Source organism: Bos mutus, chromosome 2, assembly GCF_027580195.1.
Source record: "Bos mutus isolate GX-2022 chromosome 2, NWIPB_WYAK_1.1, whole genome shotgun sequence".
Taxonomy (NCBI): Eukaryota; Metazoa; Chordata; class Mammalia; order Artiodactyla; family Bovidae; genus Bos; species Bos mutus.
In genome coordinates, this window is record NC_091618.1 from 86,750,249 (window position 1) to 86,770,744 (window position 20,496).

The 20,496-nt window shown below is 39.1% G+C and overlaps 1 long non-coding RNA gene across 1 annotated transcript in view; it reads right to left on the reverse strand.

The window, feature by feature from the left end:
* Positions 1-2,698: 2,698 nt before the first annotated feature.
* LOC138990225 (uncharacterized) overlaps positions 2,699-20,496 on the reverse strand; it is a 235,351-nt gene continuing 217,553 nt past the window's right edge. The window contains exon 3 of the long non-coding RNA XR_011466345.1: positions 2,699-2,833. This is a non-coding gene — a long non-coding RNA (uncharacterized lncRNA). The remainder of the gene's footprint in view (positions 2,834-20,496) is intronic.

Below are 20,496 nucleotides of genomic sequence, written 5' to 3' on the forward strand. Positions count from 1 at the left end.
CCTCTATGCCTACATTCTGGATGGAGGGATGTATGATGTTATTGGATTGGAAGACTCAATATTGTGAAAATGACTATACTACTCAAAACAATCTACAGATTCAATGCAATTCCCTATCAAATAACCAAAGTCACTTCCACAGAATTAGAGCAAAAAACGTTACAATTTGCATGAAAATACAAAAGACCCAGAGAGCCAAAACAATCTTAAGAAAGAAAAACAAAGGTGGAGGAATCAAGCTCCCTGACTTTAGACTATACTACAAAACTACAGTAATTAAGACAGTATGGTACTGACACAAAAACAGAAATATGGATCAGTGGAACAGGATGGAAAGCCCAGAGACAAACCCACATACCTATGGCCACCTAATCTATGACAAAATAGGCAAGAATATATAATGGAGTAAAGATAGCTTCTTCAATAAGTAGTAGTGGTTAAAACTGGAAAGTCACATGTAAAAGAATGAAACTAGAATACTCCATAACACCATACACAAAAATAAACTCAAAATGGATTAAAGACCTAAATATAAGACCAGATACTATAAGACTCTAAAACAAGAACACATATGCAGAACGCTGCATAAATTGCAGCCAGATGATTTCTGACAACCTCCTAGCATAATGAAAATAAAAACAAAACTTACAAATGGGAAGTAATTAAACTTAAAAGCTTTTGCTATGGCAAAGGAATCATAAGACAAAAAGACAACCCCCGGAATGGGAGGAAATATTTGCAAATGAAGCAACTGACATGGGATTAGCCTCCAAAATATACAGACAGCTCATGCAGTTCAATATAAAAAACAACGAGAAATCCAATAGAAAAAATAGGTCTTCAGCCTATTTTAGGCTGAAGACATACAGATTGCCAATAAACACATGAAAAGATGCTCATTATCACTAATCATTATAGAAATTCAAATCAAAACTACAATGAGGTATCACCTCACACCAGTTAGAATGGCCATCATCAAAAATCTACAAACAATAAATACTGGAGAGGGTGTAGAGAAAAGGTAATCCTCTTACACTGTTGGTGGGAGTGTAAATTGATCAGCTACTATGCAGAACAACATAGAAGTGCCTTTAAAAACTAAAACTAGAACTACATATGACCCAGCAATCCTACTCATAGGTATATACCCAAAGAAAACCATAATTCAAAAAGATACATGTGCCCCAGTATTCATTGCAGTACTATTTACAATAGCCAAGACATAAAAATAACCTAAATGTTCATCAACAGAGGAATGGCTAAAGAAGATGTGGTATATACATATGCAATGGAATATTACTTAACCAGATAAAAGAACAAATTTGGGCTATTTCCAGAGATGTAGATCGACTGTCATATAGAGTGAAGTAAGTCAGAAAGAGGAAATCAAACATCATATGCTGCTGCAAACATCATATAATATCACTTATATATGGAATCTAGAAAAATGTCTCAGATGAACTTATTTACAAAGAAGAAATAGAGACAGATACATGGAAAACAAATGTATGGATACAAAGTGGGGAAGGGTGGTGGGATGAATTGGGAGGTTGGAATTGGCGTATATACCCTACTATGTATAAAATAGATAACTAATGAGAACCTACTGTATAGTAAAGGGAACTCTATTCAATGCTCTGTGGTGCCTGAATGAGAAGGAAATCCAAAAAAGAGGGGATATATGTATATATACAGTTGATTCACTTTGCTGTACAGCAGAAACTAATACAACACTGTAAAGCAACTATACTCCAATAAAAATTAATAATAAATAAATAAATACAGTGGTTTTGGTTTGCTTTGTTTTTCATCTACAATATCTGTGATGGGACTGGAGGCAGATTCTTTTGTGCAGTCATTTTGAAGACAGTGGAAAAGAATGTTTAGAATATTCTCACTTAAGAATACATAGTCTATACATAGTCTTCAGATCAGATCAGATCAGTCGTTCAGTCGTGTCCGACTCTTTGCGACCCCATGAATCGCAGCACGCCAGGCCTCCCTGTTCATCACCAACTCCCAGAGTTCACTGAGACTCACGTTCATCGAGTCAATGATGCCATCCAGCCATCTCATTCTCTGTCGTCCCCTTCTCCTCCTGCCCCCAATCCCTTATTAACATTAACATCCTCTTATTGTCAAAGGAAAAATATCTTTCATTTTGAATACATTTAACTTAGAATAGAGTTTCCCAGGTGGTGGAGTAGTAACAAATCCTTTTGCCAATGCAGGAGACGCAAGAGATTTGTTTTGATCCCTGGGTCTGGAAGATCCCCTGGAGAAGTAAATGGCAACCCACCCCAGTATTCTTGCCTGTAAAACTCCATGGACAAAGGAACCTGGCACGCTACATTCCGTGAGGTCATAAAGAGTCAGACACAACTTAGCGACTAAGCACACAGCACACAACTTAGCATAACCACACACAGCTATGACCATTAAGCAATGGTATGGTATCAACTTCCAGTGAGCTGCACCTGAAAATACCCCTTAGCCAGTGCATCTTGTCCAGCATGCAAACAAACCCGTTTCATTCATTGTTCAAATTCTATTTTTCGTGGGTCCCCCACAGTTCTCCATTCCATTTGGCTTTTATCTGTCTAAGGGCATAAACTAGGCCTGGGAACAAAGGTCCTTCAAGCTTTGTCTTGAATTGTTCCATACTGACCTTCCTCCCTCCAACGTGGTTTGCCAAATGCCGGCTTCCTGCTTGAGTCAGAAAGAACTTTTCTCCAAATGTAATCAGACTGTTGTCCTTGTCTGTGTTCTTACAGCTCCTCAGTCTCCTCTCTTCCTTTCGAAGGGACAGGGCTGGGGTTTGTTGGACTCATTGCTGAAAAGAGAACCTCCTTTGTAAGAATCTGAAATGAAATAGGTCTTTCTCTGCCCTGCACCAGAAGACTTCTGGTCACACCATTAAACCTCCCCCTGAAAACAATAGCTCATGGAGTGTTTGTTTAATCATGGGATGTTCATTGGAATTTATGCTACGATGCTTCACCTCTAATCACACTTTCTAATAGTGCTCATCATGATTACATAGCACAGTAAAAACTGAACATTCAGATCCCTCCTTCCTGAAGGTTCAGTTCATAGTTAGAATTCTAACATTGAGAGGTGGTGTTAAACACTTTGTTTATTCTCACAGTTGTTTCTTCTCTAACTGTTAGGAAAAGAGGATAGAATGGCAGATGGGCTACTAAACCCATAACAATGCTGTTTGAAATTCTTGTTGTTTCTATTTCACACAAATTGGAATTTAATGAAAACATTTAAACATAAAATGTGCATGAATAGATGAACCTTGGGAAAAAATTTTTCATGAGTAAAATGGAAAATAAGAGTCCAAAAAAAAAAAAAAAAAAATGAGAGTCTCAAGATTTTGGGGTAGAAATTCACACGGCAAAACATGACAACATTGAGCTATGTATTAACCATAGCTCTCTACTACTGCCAACAGTCCTCAATATTTCCTTCTATTGAATTAAATGTTCTCCTAATTGTTGCAATCATGGATCTCAAAAAGCCAGAGATTTAAGATGCCAAACATATATCCAGTCATGCATTCTTCCTGAATGTAAAACTTTACAAATGTGTGTATGTGTGTGCACATGAGTGTATATGTGAGTGTATGTATGTGATGCTCACTGTAAAGTGGCAAACTCATTCTTTCAGAATGAGGTGTTTCCATTTATTGTCTCAATTTCAATCTGCCTGGGGCCTAAAATAAAAAGAGACACAATTGATTTCAGTTGAATATTTAGAAACTCATTCAGATTCTTTCTGAGTCAATTAGATGATCACAAGTTGGCAGCTCAGTAAATTTCCTGCTGGGAACTAGATTGCAAAGAGAAAAAAAACAAATAAAGATATTGTGTGCAATTGTCCATCAAGAATCAAGTGTCCTGGATAAGATCATAATGGAAACACCTGTTCTCATACTTGCTGGTGCCCATTTTGAGTGCAAAGATGAGGGAAAATATATTCATACTATATCCATTGATTACTTCATCTTTCACCCAGAAAATGGACTTGGGTGGTAGTGGAGTCTATTCCACAGTAGTCATTACTTCATAAGGCACATGATGCAATCAACTTCATCTGAAGCAAACAATGATTTAGCTCCCTTTCATGCTGTTGTTCCACTTAGAAGCCAGTAAAAGATCCTATATAAAGTTTTGAAGACATTCAGAAGTACTGTCAAATACAAGGAGCCATGCCACAGGCTATACTTGATAACCAAACAATAACATGAACTCTAAACAATTTCACAGGATTTCGTCATCTTCCCAGCTATGGCCCTCATGGTGGGAGAAATACCAGCATTCTTCTTGTCCTCTAGTAGTAAAAATCCTACATATGGGATGATTTGAAAACTATGGATTCCGTAGTTACCAAGAGGGTTAAGTTTTTCAGTAGGGTTATTATTTTAAGCATACTTAGCTATCTAAAGCTGGAGTCAGTAAAATTCTATAGAGAGCCAGAGATTTTTAGACTTTGCAGTCTCTGTCACAACTACTCAATTTTGCCATTGTATCATGAAAGCAGCTATGGGCATGTAATGGATGAATGCGATTGTATTCCAATTCCAAACTCATTCTACAAGGCCACCATCACCCTAATACCAAAACTAAACAAAGACAACACACAAAAAGGAAAATTACAGGTCGATATCACTGATGAACATAGATGCAAAAATCCTCAACAAAACTTTAGCAAACAGAATTCAACAACACATTAAGAAGCTCACACACCATGATCAAGTTGGGTTTATTCCAGGGATGCAAGGATTCTTCGATATACCCAAATCAATCAATGTGATATACCATATTAAGAAATTGAAAGGTAAAAACCAAATGATAATCTCAATAGATGCAGAAAAAGCCTTTGACAAAATTCAGCACCCATTTATGATTAAAACTCTTTAAAAATGGGCATAGAAAGAACCTACCTCAACATAGTAAATGCCATATATGATAAGTGCACAGCAAACATTCTCAATGGTGAAAAACAGAAATCCCCCTAAGACCAGGAACAAGACAAGGGTGTCCACTCTCACCAATATTAGTCAACGTAGTTTTGGAAGTTCTAGCCACAGCAATCAGAGAAGAAAAAGATATAAAAGGAATCCAGATTGGAAAAGAAGAAGTAAAATTCTGTTTGTGGATGACATGATACTATACATAGAAACCATAAAGATACTATCAGAAAATTACTAGAACTAATCAGTGAATTTAGCAAAGACTCAGGATACAAAATCAATAACAGAAATTACTTGCATTTCTATATACTAACAATGAAAAATTGAAAAAGAAATTTAAAGAATCAATCCCATTCACCATTGCAACAAAAATAATAAAATATCTAGAAATAAACCTACCTAAGAGGAAAAAAGAACTGCATACAGAAAATTACAAGACACTGATGAAAGAAATCAGATGACATAAACAGATGGAGAGATATTCCATGTTCCTGGGTAGGAAGAATCAATACTGTGAAAATGTTTATACTACCAAATACAATCTACAGATTCAAAGCAATCCCTATCAAATTACCAATGACATTTTTCACAGAACTAGAACAAAAAATTTCACAAATCATATGGAAACACAGAAGATCCTGAATAACCAAAGCAGTCTTGAGAAAGAATGGAGCTGGAGCAATCAACCTTCCTGACTTCAGATTATACTACAAAGCTACAGTCATCTAGACAGTATAGTACTGGCATAAAAACAGAAATATAGAACAATGGAACAAGATAAAAAGCCCAAAAATAAACTCACACACCTAAAAAGGGTATCTTACTTTTGACAAAGGAGGCAAGAACATACAATGGGACAAAGATAGCCTCTTCAACTAGTGGTTCTGGGAAAACTGGACAGCTACATGCGAAAGAATGAAATTAGAACACTTCCTAATACCATACACAAAGATAAACTCAAAATGGATTAAAGACCTAAATGTAAGACCAGAAACTGTAAAACTCTTAGAGGAAAACATAGGCAGAACAGTCAATGACATAAATCAAAGCAAGATCCTCTATGACCCACCTCCTAGAGTAATGGAAAAAAAAACAAGAGTAAACAAGCAGGACCTGGTTAAACTTCAAAGCTTTTTCACAGTGAAGGAAGCTACAAGCAAGGTGAAAAGACAATCCTCAGAATGAAAGAGAATAATAGCAAATGAAACAACTGACAAAGGATTAATTTCCAAAATATACAAGCAGCTCATACAACTCAATACCACAAAAACAAGCCAATCAAAAAGTGGGGAAAAAAGACCAAAACAGACATTTCTTCATAGAAAACAAGAAACACATAAAAAGATGCTCAACATCATTTATTATTAGAGAAATGCAAATCAAAACTACAATGAGATATCACCTTATACCGGTCAGAATGGTCATCATAAAAAGTCTACAAACAGTAAATGCTGGAGAGGATGTAGAGAAAAGAGAACCCTCTAGCACTGTTGGTGGGAATGTAGATTGATACAGCCACTATGGGAGATGCTATGGATATTCCATAAAAAACTAGGAATAAAATCATCACATGACCCAGCAATCCCACACCTAGGCATATGCTCTAAAGAAACCAGAATTGAAAAAGACACATGTACCACAATGTTCATTGCAGCACTATTTGCAATAGCTAGAGTATGAGAGCAACCTAAATGTCCATCAACAGACGGACAGATCAACAGATAAATGGATAAAGGAGTTGTGGTACATATACGCAATGGAATATTACTCAGTCATTAAAAGTAATGCATTTGAGTCAGTTCTAATGAAGTGGATGAACCTAGAGCCTACTATACAGAGTGAAGTAAGTCAGAAAGAAAGAGAAATATCATATGCTAATGCATATATATGGAATATATATATGGAATCTATAAAGATTAATTTATTTGTAAGGCAGCAATGCAGAAACAGACATAGAGAACAGACTTATGGACACAAGGAAAGGGGAGGAGAGGGTGAGATGTATGGAGAGAATAACATGGAAACTTACATTACCATATGTAAAATAGATAGCCAATGGGAATTTACTGTATGTCTCAGGGAACTCAAACAGGGGCTCTGTATCAACTTAAAGGGGTGGAATAGAGAGGTAGATGGGAGGGAGGTTCAAGAGGGAGGGGACATGTGTATACCTATGGCTGATTCATGTTGATGTTTGACAGAAAACAAAATTCTGTAAAGCAATTATACTTCAATTAAAAAATAAATGTTTTTTTAAAAAAATGGATAACCAACAAGGACCTAGTGTATAGCACAGGGAACTCTTTTCCACGTTATTTGGCAGCCTGGATGGGAGGGGGGTTGGGCAGAGAATGGATACATGTATATTTATAGATGAGTCCCCTCATTGTTCACCTGAAACTATCACAACATTGCTAATTGGCTATACCCCAATACAAAATAAAAAGTTTAAATAAATAAAATACAACCTATTTATGAACACAGAAATTTGAATTTCATATAATTTTCACATGTAATAAAATATTAGGATTCCCAGGTGGCTCGGTGGTAAAGAATCCACCTGCAAAGCAGGAGGTGCGGGTTCCATCCCTGAGTTGGGACGATCTCCTGGAGAAGGAAATAGCAGCCCACTCCAGTATTCTTGCCTGTGAAATCCTATGGATATAGCAGCCTGGCGGGCTATAGCCCAAGGGGTTGCAAAAGAATTGGGCATGATTTAGTGAGTAAACAATGATAATGATAAAATACTATTTTTCTTTTGGTTTAAAAATATGTAAAACTATCCTTATCTCACAGTTCATGTGAAAACAGGATTTGGTGATCTACTGATGTAAAGAAATAACACTGATGTGGAATATGTCTCACTAAATATCAATACCCTGTGCTGCCTAAATCTCAGTTCTAAATGTCACAGGAAAGAAGGCCATGACAATTAGAAAAAGCAACACTGTTTTGTGTGCCACAGAGATTTAAAAATTCCTTCCACTGCATTCCTCAAAATCATATAATTTATTGACTATCCCTTTGTCCATGATTGAAGGATCTAAGGAAAGAAATTAATACCTTCATTATTAGACAAGGTCAAGGAGAGATATGTTCAGACTAATGAAATATTTTAATCAACTAAAGGTTATCCCATTTATGCATGAAGTCACTATAAGGGCTGCAGGGACATGTGGAGGTCTCTTGAACATGAGAACAAATATTTCTTTAGCCATAAACCTTCCATCTGGAAATGTGATTGCTGATCAACCATTTCACTAACACACCTTATAAGAAGACTCAATTCTATATAAAAGCATAAGTAAATAAACGTATGAGTGTATAATATACAATATGAATAAGTATATAAAGAGGATCTCCTTCAAGTTTTTTTCCAAACAAATAGTTAGCAGAGGCTTCTGATATTTATGGAAGGGAAAAGGTATTTTCATAACTGAATCTGATTTAAATGCAAAAACCTATCAGTGATTTAAAAAATCATGGGACATGTCAGAAGAAGTATTTAAATTCCATTCAAATTAAAGAGCTTTTGGTAGAAAACTTTAATGTGCAAAGTTGTCTCTGTTGTTACATAAAAATATCCAAAATATGGCATACTTTTTCCTTGTAAATGGGAGGAGACAATAGTGTCTTCCCCATCCCAAGCTCTATGCAGAAAAAAAAGAGAGAGAAATGCTTTAATTACAATGAATGGGACCAGATTGTCAGGGTCCAGGTCACAGGAGGCTTCTGTATTTCAGACGCTGTTTTAGCTGGCTCTACCAGGTAGTAGTTACACCCTGAGATGGTCTTGCCAGAAAGATATTTAGTGTATTACATAGGAAATTTTCTGGCACTTTGTAATAAAAGAGCTGTTTTAACCTCAGATCCCAGCAAAGAAAAGATGTTCTGAAGTAAATAGAGGGTAAAATCTTCCTCTCACAACCTACATCACCATCAGATCAGATCAGTTGTTCAGTCGTGTCCCACTCTGCGACCCCATGAATCACAGCACGCCAGGCCTCCCTGTCCATCACCAACTCCCGGAGTTCAATGAGACTCACGTCCATCGAGTCAATGATGCCATCCAGCCATCTCATCTTCTGTGGTTCCCTTCTCCTCCTGCCCCCAATCCCTCCCAGCATCAGAGTCTTTTCCAGTGAGTCAACTCTTCTCATCAGGTGGCCAAAGTACTGGAGTTTCAGCTTCAACATCAGTCCTAGCAATGAACACCCAGGACTGATCTCCTTTAGGATGGACTGGTTGGATCTCCTTGCAGTCCAAGGGACTCTCAAGAGTCTTCTCCAACACCACAGTTCAAAAGCATCAATTCTTCGGCACTCAGCCTTCTTCACAGTCCAACTCTCACATTCATACATGACCACAGGAAAAACCATAGCCTTGACTAGACGAACCTTTGTTGGCAAAGTAATGTCTCTGCTTTTGAATATACATCACCATAGCCCATATGAAATGCTGTTCATGGCAGAGAATTCAGGAAGCAGACTATGACAGCAATTATAGTTCAGTTCAGTTCGGTCACTCAGTCATGTCCGATTCCTTGTGACCCCATGAATTGCAGTACGCCAGGCCTCCCTGTCCATCACCAACTCCCGGAGTTCACTCAAACCCATGTCCATCGAGTCGATGCCATCCAGCCATCTCATCCTCTGTCGTCCCCTACTCCTCCTGCCCCCAATCCCTCCCAGCATCAGAGTCTTTTCCAATGAGTCAACTTTTCACATGAGGTGGCCAAAGTACTGGAGTTTCAGCTTCAGCATCATTCATTCCAAAGAAATCCCAGGGCTGATCTCCTTGAGAATGGACTGGTTGGATCTCCTTGCAGTCCAAGGGACTCTCAAGAGTTCTCCAACACCACAGTTCAAAAGCATCAATTCTTCAGCGCTCAACTTTCTTCAGAGTCCAACTCTCACATCCATACATGACCACTGGAAAAAACATAGCCTTGACTAGATGGACTTTTGTTGCCAAAATAATGTCTCTGCTTTTGAATATGCTATCTAGGTTGGTCATAACTTTCCTTCCAAAGAGTAAGTGTCTTTTAATTTCATGGCCACAATCACCATCTGCAGTGGTTTTGGAGCCCCCCAAAAATAAAGTCTGACACTGTTTCCTCTGTTTCCCCATCTGTTTCCCATGAAGTGATGGGACCAGATGCCATGATCTTAGTTTTCTGAATGTTGAGCTTTAAGCCAACTTTTTCACTCTCCTCTTTCACTTTCATCAAGAGGCTTTTTAGTTCCTCTTCACTTTCTGCCATAAGGGTGGTGTCATCTGCATATCTGAGGTTATTGATATTTCTCCTGGCAATCTTGATTCCAGCTTGTGCTTCATCCAGTCTGGCATTTCACATAATGTACTCTTCATAGACGTTAAATAAGCCAGGTGACAATATACATCCTTGACATACTCCTTTCCCAATTTGGAACCAGTCTGTTGTTCCATGTCCAGTCCTAACTGTTGCTTCTTGACTTGCATAAACATTTCTCAGGAGGCAGTAAGGTGGTCTGGTATCCCCTTCTCTTGTAGAACTTTCCACAGGTTGTTCTGATCCACACAGTCAAAGGCTTTGGCGTAGTCAATAGAGCAGAAGTAGGTATTTCTCTGGAATGTTCTTGCTTTTTTGATGATCCAACAGATATTGGCAATTTGATCTCTGGTTCCTCTGACTTTTCTTAATCCATCTTGAACATCTGGAATTTCACTGTTCATGTACTCTTAAAGCCTGGCTTGGAGAATTTTGAGCATTACTTTGCTAGCATGTGAGATGAGTACAATTGTGTGGTAGTTTGAACATTCTTTGGCATTGCCTTTCTTTGGGATTGGAATGAAAACTGACCTTTTCCAGTCCTGTGGCCACTACTGACTGTTCCAGATTTGCTGGACTGTTGAGTGCAGCACTTTCACAACATCATCTTTTAGGATTTGAAATAGCTCAGCTGGAATTCCATCACCTCCACTAGCTTTGTTCATAATGAAGCTTCCTAAGGCCCACTTGACTTCACATTCCAGGATGTCTGGCTCTAGGTGAGTGATCACACCATCATGAATATCTGGGTCGTGAAGATCTTTTTTGCACAGTTCTTCTGTGTATTCTTGCCACCTCTTCATAATATTTTCTGCTTCTGTTAGGTCCATACCATTTCTGTCCTTTATCGAGCCCATCTTAGTATCTCTAACTTTCTGGACAAGATCTCTAGTCTTTCCCACTCTATTGTTTTCCTTCCTCAGTGATGAAGGCTTTCTTATCTCTCCTTGCTATTCTTTGGAACTCTGCATTCAAATGGCAGAATGCTGCCAAGATGGTGGAGGAATAGGACCAGGAGACCACTTTCTTATCCACAAATTCATCAAAAGATCATTTGAATGCTGAGAAACTTCCACAAAACAACATCTGAACACTGGCAGAGGACACCACAAACCCAGAAAGGCAGCCCATTCTCTTTGAAATGAGGTAGGATAAAATATAAAAGAGACACAAAAGAGTGAGGGACAGAGACCTGTCCTTTGGAGGGAGTCGTGAAGGAGGAGAAGTTTTCACATAGTAGGAAACCCTCTCACAGGCAGGTCTGTAGGGAGTTTTGGAATCTCAGAAGGCAACATAACTAGGAGAAAAAACCCCACAGAATATACACCTAACCGCAATGGCAGAAAAGGGAACTTTCCCATGAAAGGCTCTAAGCTAACAACCTAACATACAGTCTTGCCTGCTCACAGAACAAAGGATTCAGTGAATACCAAAGGAGAGCTAACTAGCTGTGTACCAGCCCCTCCCCACCAGGAGGCAGAGAGGCATCCTTGTGACAGCAGAGCCAGAAGGCCAGGGCTGGTACAATCTCAGCCCGAGATGGCATCTTCCACCAAACTGTGAGCAGGCTCCCGGCTGCTAACCACGTCTTCCTGGGATCCTGTACAGTTGACATCCTCCAGGAGAACCTCAGCCTGAGACCAGCTCTCCAGAGGAGACATATGGCACACCTGAGACAGTGCTCTCATGGCGCACCCAGGAAACCAAGTGGCCAGGACCAGGGAGGTGATTAAGGTGCACTGCCAACCTGGGAGAGTGTGCTCACCAATCACCTGGTTGCCTGAGCTGCTCAGACCTGGGAAAGGCATGAAACACATGCCCAACCCACAGAGAGTGGGCCAGAACTGTGTCTGAGGGTCTCCTGTGGAGGTATAGGTCAGCAGTGGCCTGTTGCAGCGGCTCTGGGTGCAGCAGACCTGGGTGTGGCATAAGCCCTCTTGGAGGAGGTCGCCATTAACCCCACCATAGAACCACCAGAACTTACACAGGACTGGGGAAACAGACTCTTGGAGGGCACAAATAAAATCTTCTGTGCACTAGGACCCGGGAGAAAGGATCAGTGATCCCACAAGAAACTGACCCAGTCATGCCCATGAGTGTCCAGGAGTCTCTGGTGAAGGCATGGAGAGGTTGGCGCTGGCCTGCTGCAGGGTCAGAAGCACTGAGTGCAGCAGTGCGTGCATGGGGCCTTTTGAAGGAGGTCATCATTGTCTTCATTACCTCCACCATAGTTTGGCCTCAGGTCAAGCAACAGGAAGGGAACACAGCCCCTTCAATCAATAGAAAATTGGATTAAAGATTTACTGAGCATGGCCCCACCCATCTGAACAAGATCCAATTTCCCCTTCAATCAGTCATTCCCATCAGGAAGCTTCCATAAACCTCTTATCCTTATCCATCAGAAGGCAGACAGAATGAAAACCACAATCATAGGAAGTTGAATAGTAAAGTAGCAGAGAACAGTAGGCTCTACTTCAGGCTTAAATTACTACAAAGAAGGGGAAAATTGTTTTTAAGATACAAATTGTGCTCATAATAGCCTACTTGTTTTAGCATCATCTTGCCAGCAGTCAGTAACTAATACCTTTCTCAGTAAGGCATGCTACAATACCAGTGAAAGAGGGAGGGAAGAAAGTCAGGCTCAAGAGAGACTGTCTGTAGGACTAGCTCCTTTGGAAAATAATTTAGTGGTAGAAGTAACAGAGCTAACATGACTCACATGTACTGCAGACCTGAGTCAGAATCCAAGGGGGGTGGATTTAAGGGCTGGTCAAGGCACTAGAAGTTCATAGAAAGTCACAGTGTTTAGTTAGGTAGCAGAGCCATGGTTCTGGGTGGTCTTTCCCAGTGAAAATATAGCATTAGTTGGCAGCTGATTGTCATAGCAACATTCCACATGAAATGGTTTGCAGGATTGAGCAAAGTCTGGGCTTGTCCCTAGGCAAAGGCTACAGACTAAATGATGGAACAAAGAGCAATGTATTAGGTCAGATAGATGAGGGCTGGGTCTATTTATTCATTAGGTACAATGCCTGGAGCCCATGGCACTTACAGAAGGGGCCTATGAATTCTTTTTCTAGTTTTAAATTCTCTTAAAATCAAAATAAAAAGGAAGATAATAGTAATAAACATATAATAAAGAATCCAGCTTGTATCTCTACCCACTTGAATTGATTTATAAGAGCCAAATGAAACAGTAAAATCTGGAACATGATTGATTCTACATCTCTGGTTTTCAAAAGCAAGAACAGTTAATCCTTCAAGAACACTGGGACAGAAAGTGAGGAGCTGACAGGAAAGTAACAATCAAGACAGATTAAAGGAGAGGACAGTTTTCTTGATTAAAGATTTACATGATTTTTTAACCTGCTCCCCGAAACTTTTCCCACCCATGAAAATACTAGAGTAAGTGAGGCAGTGCTAGCCTTATCAATCGTAAAACCTATCACCAAGAAGCCTCCTGTGTTCCCCATCTGTGGGGAAGAAAGGATCCTAACCTCTCTGAAAACATGCTAAGGAGAAACGTAATCCTCCTCCCTGGAATCACTTTTCAACTTAGCATACACTCAAAATGCATGAGGCTCCAAGTGTGAAATGAGGATGTGACAGTCAGGCAAGGCAAAGAAAGATCACTTTACAACAGATACCTGCACTGAAGGCTAGAATGGAGACTTCACCACCATTTCTAGCTACTAGGTAGCCTTTTGAACAAGAACCTATATATGTAAATTGAGACAGCAGAGTTGTCATCAATAGAACCAAAGGATCCAGTTTCCTTAAGAAGACTCATATCTCAAGGTGTCATAATTACATTGCCAAATACATCAAAGCTCTGTTTGTGTATGCCTTCATTAGGTGACTAAAATCAAAAGGTAAAGCTTTTTTTTTATTCTTCCAAATATCAAAGCTCTTTATTTTTCTTCCAGATTTATTGCAATATAATTGATATAAAGTAAAAGTTTACAGTGTACAGCATAATGATTCGTCTTACATACATCATGAACAAATTATCATTGTAATTTTAGTGAAAATCTCTCATCTTGTACAGATACAAAATAAAAGAAAAAAGAAAAAAATACATTTTTTTTGTGATGAGAATTCTTAGGATTTATTATTCTTGGTGGGATCTAACCAAGAAACCAAGATATCTCTATCTATGTTTCTGAATTTTCAATTGTTTTCCAACTGACAGCATCAGACTGCATAAAAATCCAGTTGAAATTCCCTTTGAATGGTCAGTGTTAAAAAAGTAAATACTGTGTGATCTCCAGACAGCAGAATAACAATCCAAGTCGGCAGGGTAGCAGCTGATCTGTCAATGAAGCTTTTACTCAATGAAGTCCCTGGTGTAATTAAACTTTTTCTAGGGCAAAGAAAAGCCATGAGTCATCCTACTAGAAACAATTTCAAAGAGGGTGGCAGAGAATGCCATTTACTAGGATCTTGTCACTCACAGTAAGCCTATATTTAGATAAGTTAAAGCTGAAATCTTAGCTGTGTTTGATGACAGATCTATGGGACAAATGGGCTACAGTTGGCTTGAAATGCAAAATGGATAGCATCCTATTTACTCTGAACAAAAAACAATTTAGCACCTACCCCGTGGACTGTAGCCCACCAGGCTCCTCCATCCATGGAATTTTCTAGGCAAGCGTACTGGAGTGGGTTGACATTTCCTTCTCCAGAGATAGAGGAGGGGAAAAGAATCTTACCAAGTCTAAAAATTGTATGAGGATCATTAATTACTATTTAATGATAATTGCATATAAAATATTTTAAAATTGTATTTAAAGGAAGGTAACTGCAGCCATGAAATTAAAAGATGCTTACTCCTTGGAAGGAAAGTTATGACCAACCTAGATAGCATATTCAAAAGCAGAGACATTACTTTGCCAACAAAGGTCCGTCTAGTCAAGGCTATGGTTTTTCCTGTGGTCATGTATGAATGTGAGAGTTGGACTGTGAAGAAGGCTGAGCATCGAAGAATTGATGCTTTTGAACTGTGGTGTTGGCGAAGACTTGAGAGTCCCTTGGACTACAAGGAGATCCAACCAGTCCATTCTGAAGGAGATCAGCCCTGGGATTTCTTTGGAAGGAATTATGCTAAAGCTGAAACTCCAGTTTTGGCCACCTAATGCAAAGAGCTGACTCATTGGAAAAGACTCTGATGCTGGAAGGGATTGGGGGCAGGAGGAGAAGGGGACGACAGAGGATGAGATGGCTGGATGGCATCACTGACTTGATGGACGTGAGTCTGAGTGAACTCTGGGAGTTGGAGATGGACAGGGAGGCCTGGTGTGCTGTGATTCATGGGGTCACAAAGAGTCAAACGTGACTGAGTGACTGGACTGAACTGAACTGAATTGAACTGTTAACAAAAAAGGACATAAATGGTAAGGAACTAATAGAAGCAGAAGATATTACAAAGAGGTGGCAAAAATACATAGAACTGTACAAAAAAGATCTTCATGACCCAGATAATCATGATGGTGTGATCACTCACCTAGAGCCAGACATCCTGGAATGTGAAGTCAAGTGGGCCTTAGGAAGGGTCACTACAAACAAAGTGAGTGGAGGTGATGGAATTCCAGTTGAGCTATTTCAAATCCTGAAAGATGATGCTGTGAAAATGCTGCACTCAATATGCCAGCAAATCTGGAACAGTCAGTAGTGGCCACAAGACTGGAAAATGTCAGTTTTCATTCCAATCTCAAAGAAAGGCAATGCCAAAGAATGTTCACTACTGCACAGTTGCACTCATCTCACACACTAGTAAAGTAATGCTCAAAATTCTCCAAGCCAGGCTTCAGCAATATGTGAACCATGAACTTCCAGATGTACAAGCTGGTTTTAGAAAAGGCAGAGGAACCAGAGATCAAATTGCCAACATCTGCTGGATCATCGAAAAAGCAAGAGAGTTCCAGAAAAACATCTATTTTTGCTTTATTGACTATGCCAAAGCCTTTGACTGTGTGGATCACAATAAACTGTGGAAAATTCTGAAAGAGACAGGAATACCAGACCACCTGACCTGCCTCTTGAGAAACCTGTATGCAGGTCAGGAAACAACAGTTAGAACTGGACATGGAACAATAGACTGGTTCCAAATAGGAAAAGGAGTACGTCAAGGCTGTATACTGTCACCCTGCTTATTTAACTTCTATGCAGAGTACATCACGAGAAATGCTGGGCTGGAGGAAGCACAAGCTGGAATCAAGATTGCCGGGAGAAATATCAATAACCTCATTCCAATCCCAAAGAAAGGAATGCCAAAGAATGCTCAAACTACCGCACAATTGCACTCATCTCACACGCTAGTAAAGTAATGCTCAAAATTCTCCAAGCCAGGCTTCAGCAATATGTGAACCGTGAACTTCCTGATGTTCAAGCTGGTTTTAGAAAAGGCAGAGGAAAAAAAAAATTAAAAAAAAAAAAAAGAAAAGGCAGAGGAACCAGAGATCAAATTGCCAACATCTGCTGGATCATGGAAAAAGCAAGAGAGTTCCAGAAAAACATCTATTTCTGCTTTATTGACTATGCCAAAGCCTTTGACTGTGTGGATCACAATAAACTGTGGAAAATTCTGTAAGAGATGGGAATACCAGAACACCTGATCTGCCTCTTGAGAAATTTGTATGCAGGTCAGGAAGCAACAGTTAAAACTGGACATGGAACAACAGACTGGTTCCAAATAGGAAAAGGCTGTATATTGTTACCTTGTTTATTTAACTTATATGTAGAGTACATCATGAGAAACGCTTTGACTCATTTGAAAAGACTCTGATGCTGGGAGGGATTGAGGGTAGGAGGAGAAGGGGACGACAGAGGATGAGATGGCTGGAGGGCATCACTGACTCGATGGACGTGAGTCTGAGTGAACTCCGGGAGTTGGTGATGGACAGGGAGGCCTGGCATGCTGCGATTCATGGGGTCGCAAAGAGTCGGACACAACTGAGTTACTGATCTGATCTGATCTGATGCAGATGACACCACCCTTATGGCAGAAAGTGAAGAACTAAAGAGCTTCTTGATGAAATTGAAAGAAGAAAGTGAAAAAGTTGGCTTAAAGCTCAATATTCAGAAAACTAAGATCATGGCATCCGGTCCCAGCACTTCATGGCAAATAGATGGGAAAACAGTGGAAACAGTGTCTGACTTTATTTTTCTGGGCTCCAAAATCACTGCAGATGGTGATTGCAGCCATGGAATTAAAAGACAATTACTCCTTGGAAGGAAAGTTATGACCAACCTAGACAACATATTAAAAAGCAGAGACATTACTTTGTCAACAAGGTCCATCTAGTCAAGGCTATGGTTTTTCCAGTGGTCATGTATGGATGTGAGAGTTGGACTATAAAGAAAGCTGAGTGCCAAAGAATTGATGCTTTTGAACTGTGGTGTTGGAGAAGACTCTTGAGAGTCCGTTGGACTGCAAGGAAATCCAACCAGTCCATCCTAAAGGAGATCAGTCCTGGGTGTTCATTGGAAGGACTGATGTTGAAGCTGAAACTCCAATACTTTGGCTATCTGATGCAAAGAGCTGACTCATTGGAAAAGATCCTGATGCTAGGAAAAATTGAAGGCAGGAGGAGAAGGGGATAACAGAGGATGAGATGGTTGGATGACATCACCCATTCAATGGACATGGATTTGGGTGAACTCCAGGAGTTGGTGATAGACAGGGAGGCCTAGAATGCTGCAGTTCATGGGGTCGCAAAGAGTCTGACACAACTGAGCAACTGAACTGAACTGAACCGTTAACAACAGTGTGTAATAGGATATTCTTTGAAGAAAGAAACTAAAGATAAAAATTAAAGTTGTACATCTGAACATACTTATTCTACTTAAGCACAGAACACTTAATTGAAATCAGCAATATCTATAGTATGAAAAAGACAACATTAAAAGTTTTATAATTTGAAATGCTATCCAACATTAAAAGCAATCAAAAAGAAAATTATACACTTGACTATCCTGGGTAGAGAAGATCTCCTGAGTAGAAAATGGCAACCCACTCCTGTATTCTTGCCTGGAAAATCCTATGGACAGAGTAGCCTGGTGGACTGCAGTTCATGGGATAGCAAAGAGTTGGACATGACTGAGCATACACTCATGTCATGTCACAAAAGTATATATAAATATTTCATAAAACAATATAAAATAAATTTTTAAAATATTTCAAATTAGAACATTTTTAACAAACATGGCACATTCCTGTGTTAGTTTGTTTTTAACTAATCTAAATTGAATATCAATAAAGATAAACCATTTAAGCATAAAAGGATGAATCACATAAATGTCTATTCACAAAAGAAAAAGAAAAATGGTTGATGAATTTTTTATAAACAAATGAAAATTAAAATGAGAGTACAAATGGCATCTTTTATTTTTATTTATTTATTTTTAATATAAATTTATTTATTTTAATTGGAGGTCAATTGCTTTACAATATTGTATTGGTTTTGCCATACATCAACATGAATCTGCCACAGGTGTACATATGTTCCCCATCCTGAACCCCCCTCCCACCTCCCTCCCCGTACTATCCCTCTGGGTCGTCCCAGTGCACCAGCCCCAAGCATCCAGTATCATGCATCGAACCTGGACTGGCGATTCGTTTCATACATGATATTATACATGTTTCAGTGCCATTCTCCCTAATCATCCCACCCTCTCCCTCTCCCACAGAGTCCAAAAGACTGTTCTATACATCTGTGTCTCTTTTGCTGTCTTGCCTACAGGGTTATCATTACCACCTTTCTAAATTCCATATATATGCGTTAGTATACTGTATTGGTGTTTTTCTTTCTACCTTACTTCAGTCTGTATAATAGGCTCCAGTTTCATTCACCTCATTAGAACTGATTCAGATGTATTCTTTTTAATGGAAAAGTAATACTCCATTGTGTATATGTACCACAGCCTTCTTATCCATTCATCTGCTGATGGACATCTAGGTTGCTTCTATGTCCTGGCTATTATAAACAGTGCTGCGATGAACAAATGGCATCTTTTTTTTTTTTTTTTAATTTTATTTTATTTTTAAACTTTACATAATTGTATTAGTTTTGCCAAATATCAAAATGAATCCGCCACAGGTATACATGTGTTCCCCATCCCAAACCCTCCTCCCTCCTCCCTCCCCATACCATCCCTCTGGGCCGTCCCAGTGCACCAGCCCCAAGCATCCAGCATCGTGCATCGAACCTGGACTGGCAACTCGTTTCATACATGATATTTTACATGTTTCAATGCCATTCTCCCAAATCTTCCCACCCTCTCCCTCTCCCACAGAGTCCAAATGACTGTTCTATACATCAGTGTCTCTTGCTGTCTCGTATACAGGGTTATGGTTACCATCTTTCTAAATTCCATATATATGCATTAGTATACTGTATTGGTGTTTTTCTTTCTGGCTTACTTCACTCTGTATAATAGGCTCCAGTTTCATTCACCTCATTAGAACGGATTCAAATGTATTCTTTTTAATGGCTAAGTAATACTCCATTGTGTATATGTACCACAGCTTTCTTATCCAATCATCTGCTGATGGACATCTAGGTTGCTTCCATGTCTTGGCTATTATAAACAGTGCTGCGATGAACATTGGGGTACACGTGTCTCTTTCCCTTCTGGTTTCCTCAGTGTGTATGCCCAGCAGTGGGGTTGCTGGATCAAATGGCATCTTTTAAAATGTTAAATTATTAAATTTCTAAAAACATCATAATATCCAATCATAGTTACAATAACACTGGTGGGAGTATAAATTTGAGAAACATTTCTAGAAACAATTTGATTACAGTTATCAGGAGCCTAAAAAAAGTATTTAAATCAAACTAATGGATCTAGGGTAATTGTTTGGAAGTTCCAATAATGAACACAACTATCCATATATACCTGATGGAAGAATGGTCATCCATTCAACTTCCAGGGAAATGTCATTAGGATTGATGAAGGAATGAAGAAATACCCAGTTCCTCAGACCAGTAGAATACTGGACCTAATTTAGGAGATATAAGTTACAACTAGATCATTTATATAATCCCTTTTTTAGATGTTCATTTTCCTTCTGTGAAAGCAACTCCTAGCTAATAATCAGAACATGACGCTAGTATATGGACTTGCAAAGACATTGGTTGCACTATAATTTACAATAGAAAAGAGAAAAATAAAGTTTTCCAGTAAAAGGAACAAAATTTCATCC